Below are 6,680 nucleotides of genomic sequence, written 5' to 3' on the forward strand. Positions count from 1 at the left end.
TTACTTTTGAAAAACTTTAACCTTTTCCATATCTTTTTAATGTTTGCTGCTAGGGCTTTAATATTTCACAGGTATATTCCTCGGTACAAGACCTTACTTTGGGTACCAACTTATTTGTTTTGCATTTGAGAAAGTTTAACCTGCGCTATAAGTTGCCATACGGGGGCATCAGTGTTTCACAAACACATTTTGTTTATATATGTAGCTGCAATTAATTCAACAGTAAAGTGAAATGTTTATAATTTTACATTAATTATATGCTTTTATTACTTCCCTCTTAAGAGATTTTTTGCTCATTACCTGTACTTGATTCAGTTGCATGGTTCTTTTAATGTGATGGTTTTGGATCAGTGATTTTAAATACATGTAAGTTATATAGATCCATTTTCTAAACAAATGATGTGTAAATTCAGACACAAATCTTATTAGGTGAAGTAATCTTGCCATGTAAATAATTACTACCCCTATACTAGCTAGGATTCTTTGCAAAGGTGTGTTAATTTTATACAGAAGAATTTATATTAATGAAATTAATTCTACCAGGGAATTTTTTTTTTTTTTGGGGGGGGGGGGCAAAAAGCCCTGGCCCTAGATCAAATAGAACAAAGTTTGGTGTGATTAGTAACCTGACCAGTACAAGTACCATATTATATAGGTTTCCAAATAACACAATAGTTGACATGAGAAAGGGTTGTTATATCCTTGCATTGTTGATTAACACTATATTGCACATAAAACATTTTGACATTTGTACTGATAGATTTACAATGCATGTAACAATTTAAGTGTGACAACAACATCAGTTATAATTGAAGGCTGTGCATGCATCCCTCAGGCTATGGATCCCGAAATATTGAGTGGGATTTTACATTTACATGAGTCACGGTCATGTTACCATGGTCATTACATTAAATTTATTATGCACATCCTTGAAATTGGTGAACCAAAACTTGACAACAAATTTTATTTATTTTTTGTATTCTGTATGTGTCACATGCTCATGAATAATCTAATCCAATAGCCAATTGTGGTTATTTACCATGGTAGGTAGATGGTAGTTTTGCCCTGAATAGCAGTATACACTGCCATGCTTGAATGAGGTTCATGGAATGATTAAGAGGATAAATAATAAGAAACTTGTCACGGTAAGTGCGTCTTATATTTGTTTTGTAGTTTTCTTCTTCATTTCACATTATCGTCAGTTTGATTTTGTACTGTTCAGTTTTGATAAGATTTTAGACTGTAATTGTTAAAGTGTTGATATTACTGGGTTTAAGCCAACATAAGGTCAATATTTTGACAGCTCGTTCATCTCAGAAAGAAGTACATGTGTTATTTCCAATCACAATGCCTTTACAATGAATATATTCTGGTACTGGTAAGATAACTTTTTTTTAATCATTTACAACTTTTAAATGTTTTACCTCTCAGTATCTTTTCTATGTGCCGCAAAACACTAATTGGACAGAGATGTATTGTCTTGAGATTATTAGTTAGGCCCTTTGTTTCAGGTTTAGTGTACTGGGTTTTTTAAAACATCTTTGTGTCTAAAATTACCCCTTTTTTTTAATGATTGATCAGACCTAGACTGTCATGACAAATATGTTAATGATCGGCAAACATGCAAATTGCTGTTATTTTCTTTCATTTGATGGACTACTATAACTTTTTGGCAAGAGAGAGGCAAGTTTGCTTTAAAATATTTTTTTACATTCAGATTCACTTGGTTTAAATCAGAAAGTAATGCTTAATTATTATTCAAAGTCTTGGGGTGTATTGGTCTTTTAAGCTTATTCAGGTAGTTGACACTGGAATGACCGTGGGGTTACTGATGAAGTTGAAAAGGTCGCTGTTTTCTTGTGCAATTATCTATTATTTGTATGTAAGTGGTTTGTTATGATTTATATGTAAATGGTTCTAGTTTGCACCAGGCAATAAAACTTGGATGTCAGGTCATTTCTGATCTCATTTTCAGTTTAACAAAAGGAATTTATAGTGGAAAAGTGAGACTGAGATCAAAATTGAGCTCGTCTAAGTTTTATGGCCCCAGAGCCATTTGAAATGTAAGTTAGACTGTATCAAGAATGTTTTATTGATTAAAATACATTTTGTTGTGCATAATATCACTGTAATTGCATGTTGGCTTTCAAAGGTAATTCAAGGAGTAAATGTTTGCATTGTACTGCTGTTAATAATTTTCAAATTAGGATAATCAGCCATATAAAATTATTGATCTAAAGAACAAGGTTCACTTACCCTTTTTTTTTTTTGCCCTATGAATTTCAGAAAAATCAAAACTGCTCAGTTTTAGTTGAAAATACATTAAATTTCACTTGGACCCTTGGTGACTGCATATCTATTGAAAATGACATAATTTTCTCTCTAGTCCATGTATTTTGACATCATGAACTGCATCTTTCGAATTTGTGTGAGAGTAACCCTAGTCAATCAAAAATATGCAATAGCTCACCAACATATTTGGGTGCAGGGGAGAGAGACTAACACTAAGGCTAATAAGTCGAACAGTGTGCAAGGTCCTACCCCAAATCTCTTTGGTAGGTGTGAGACTAACCTTATTCAGTCCAATAGTGCACAAGGACTAACCCTTATCAGTTAAAAGGTGTGCAAGGACTAACCCTAATATCTCAGGTGGGTGCAAGCAATAAGCAAAATCAGTCAAATTGTTTGTGAGGACAAATACTAAATTAATGCCTTTTGGATAACTTACAATCGCATCAAGGATTTATGCTGGATTATTGTGACGTCATACTGTAGATTCCTTATTTTTCACGAGTACTTATTATTGCGAAATGGCTCTTTAACGTCAAATTGCGTGAACAATAATTTGCAAGTGGATGGTTGATCAAGAGATTTTACATTCATTTGATTTCAGCACTATAAATATAAAAGCGAGTAATTTTATTTTGCGAGTGGTGCTTCTCGCAAAATTATGCTATAATTAATTCTTCGTGTTTATTTAGGAATCGACAGTAAACAATTGTTTCTAAACATCATCAGACTTTGGTGTGTTAGACCTTTGCGCTTTAGCACAGCACGTCTCTTAGGAGATGAGCCATCAAACTTTGGCGTGACCATCAGACTTTGGCATGACCATGGAATTTTGGGGTCCTGCCTATAATATATATAGATATACCCCAGTGATGAAAAAAATTATAATAAAAAATGTTCAAAATATTCATAGGAACAGATTACAAATAAAGTTGATTAAATTAAATAAAAAATGAAGCTTTATAAAATTCCTTATTATGTAATTTTTAATAACTGGAGCAAAAGTATTTTTATGTTGTATCATTTTATGAAACGGAAACAAACGTTTCAGTTAATAAGATAAAACTATTTTGAAGTGGTATATGATATGTAATAATTTGGATTATGTTTAGAACAATTCTTATTAATAAACACTTAACAGGTCAATGTAAGGGCTTTAGTTTGCCTGCAGTGATGACAACTTCATTAATAAATTGATATAAAAGATCATGGATGAAGATCATCGACAAAACCCATACCAAAGTATACATCTGGGGAGGATCCCCCTGAAAGAAACAAAGCCGAGTGTCCCAGAGAGACAGGAGAGTACCAAGAAAGGGGAGGGGGAGAAACTGAGGGTGGCTCTACCAGAAAATTACCTTCAGCCATTGGAAGCAAAGTCTTTGGTTCAACTATCTAAACAGCCTGGTTCTCCACTTAAACCTTATAACATCAAAGGTAAGCATACATTAAATACTAAATTATGAATCTGAATAGGACCAGTTTATCCAACATCTCTCCATTCTTGTCTGAGTAGAACTGAATTTTATTCAAAGGATAAAATTAGTTTTTATCGTATCAAAGTTTCAAGAAACTCCATGGAAATACAAGTACATATGTACTTGTTACAATCATATGCATTACCTGTTTGATTGAAGGTCACAGCCAAAGTCCTCTCTTTATCAACATTGGAAAATCAAAATTATGACATAATATAGGAAACATGTATAGGCATTTTATCTGCTTTCAGGACAGATGATACAAAAATTGGATGCCTGGATTGATATATATTTTTGGACCTATATTGATTGTAAATGGTGCAAATATTAAATTTCTGAAATAGAGAGAAGTTGTAAACTTTATGATGTTCAAAATTCTGCCTTTTTGCCATCACTCTTATAAATCTATACAACTTTTTATCACATTGTAGGACGTACATTGTTCATTTTAGTGTGAAACCTTGAATGAAAAATTAAAATCTTGTTATCTATATGTGGTTAGAATTATTCATTTTACTTATATAAACATGGTTTAGATGTTATTTTCATGACTTTTTGAAAAAAAAAAGTTTGTATCATCTGTCCTTCAGAAAAGAAAATTTGTATTCCATGTGCATTATTTATAAAAGGAATTCCACATTTGTTTATCAATTAAGAGTTGTCTCCCTGGACAACACAGTCTAAAATAGATCATTTTCTGAATTTTAACTTTTCCTTTAAAAAATTGTTTATTCGAGATTAACAAAGTAGATGTTTTAAACGCCCTTGTACAAATTAAAAAGAGAAAATTACATATGGTAAACATAAATAAATAAAAACATTGAAGGTAAAATTTTGTTTCTATAATGTACATTGTCCATCAGTTGTTATTGTAGGCAGCTGTAAATAAGAAGTGATTTCTAGTTGAGATTCCGTTGAAAGATTTTTTTTAGAATTCACATCCCCAATAAACCTTAGACAAGTTGAGAAGTTTTGTGCATTTGAATGAAATAAATGAAAAGTTGGAATCTAAATACAGTTAAACCTCCTTATGTCAAAGTCATTGAGATATAGATGAAAACTTCAAGATATCAGCGGATTCAAGATAATGAGGTTAAAATCCTTAAAGAGAAAGTGGTCAAAACTTCAACTCACTTTGAAATATCCATCGTATTCGAGATATCAATGTTTGAGAAACCAAAGTTCAACTATAAATAATGTGTTAAAACTGTATGGGGATATCACCTGATACTTTTCATTGACTTTTCATGAAGTTATACATTTCTTAATTGAATACTTTCAGCTTCTCAGAAATCAAAGGATTTTCATGATAAAGTAAAGCAAAATGTGTGGGAATTTTTTGCCCATCGGGAAAAAATTAAAATTTTTCTTGAAGATTAAAAATAATTTAGGCATAACAAATTGGCAGAGCAACTTGTAAATGTCTAAGAATATGTAGAAATAATCAAAAACTGATATAACTGATTTATTGAAAATATCCATTTTATTTTATTTCCTTTACCATTTTTAGCTCACCTCAACAAAGCTGGGGGAGCTTATGTAATACCCTCGGTGTAGGCGTCCCAGGTTAAGGTTTTTGGAGCAGTTTTCTTTTCAAGTACTTCTATGGCCTATATTAGTCAGAGATGCATGGAGGATGCTTCTAGTGTGTTTCATTGTACCAGTCAAGGTTTCAGATGCTGCAATTTCAGCTAAAGAATGACCAGGTTAATGTTTTTGGAGCAGGTTAAAGTTTTTGGAGCAGGTCTCATTTCCAAGTAACTATAAGCCCTATATTGACCAAACTTGCATGGATGATACATCTAAGGATGCACACTACTGAACTTGCTTCGGATGCTGGATCTGACCTACATTTTCCGGATGAGTGACTAGGTTAAGGTTTTTGGAGTAGATCTCATTTCCAAGTAACTATAAGAATATATTGACCAAACTTGCATGGATGATACATCTAAGGATGCACACTACTGGACTTGCTTCGGATGCTGGATCTGACCTATATTTTCCGGATGAGTGACCAGGTTAAGGTTTTTGGAGCAGATCTCATTTCCAAGTAACTATAAGCCCTATATTGACCAAACTTGCATGGATGATACATTTAAGGATGCACACTACTGGACTTGCTTCGGATGCTGGATCTGACCTACATTTTCCGGATGAGTAACCAGGTTAAAGTTTTTGGAGCAGATCTCATTTCCAAGTAACTATAAGCCCTATATTGACTAAACTTGCAAGGATGATACATCTTAGGATGCACACTACTGGACTTGCTTTGGATGCTGGATCTGACCTGCATTTTCGGGATGAGTGACCAGGTTAAAGTTTTTGGAGCAGATGTCATTTCCAAGTAACTATAAGGCCTATCTGAACCAAACTTGCATGGATGATGCATCAAGGGACGAACAATCTCAAAACTTGCTTCGGATGCTGGATTTGACCTACATTTTCTGAATGAGTGACTAGTTTTAAGTTTTCAGATAAGTCTATTCCCAAGTAACTGCAAGCCCTATCAGACCAAAATTGCATAAATGTTGCATCTAGGGATGCACACTCCTAGATTATTAGTTTAGTGTGGGACTTTGCCTTACTTAAAGACAACATTCATTGAGGTGAGCTCTGTAATCTCTGATTACCTATGTTTTAGCAATAAATTCAATTGTCAAAACAAGTAGACAGTACAAGATATTGTGGTTACAATTGTGTGACGAACATTTGTACCAGTTCAAGCAGTGTGTTTAATTATTATCAGGCATTATGCTGATGTGGGTTGTGAAGTCATTGAAGCGTCCTCTACTTTTTTTAATGCTTGATTTTTTTTTTCATTATCCACTCAATCATTTAAGAGTAGATATAGCTGTTTACGGATTTGTACCCTGTTAAATGTCCAAGGTGTACCCTACTGAACAGGTGAGAGAA

This window comes from Saccostrea echinata, unplaced genomic scaffold (assembly GCF_033153115.1).
Source record: "Saccostrea echinata isolate AGI-Se365-2 ecotype Australia unplaced genomic scaffold, CSIRO_AGI_Sech_v1 ptg000009l, whole genome shotgun sequence".
Classification (NCBI taxonomy): domain Eukaryota; kingdom Metazoa; phylum Mollusca; class Bivalvia; order Ostreida; family Ostreidae; genus Saccostrea; species Saccostrea echinata.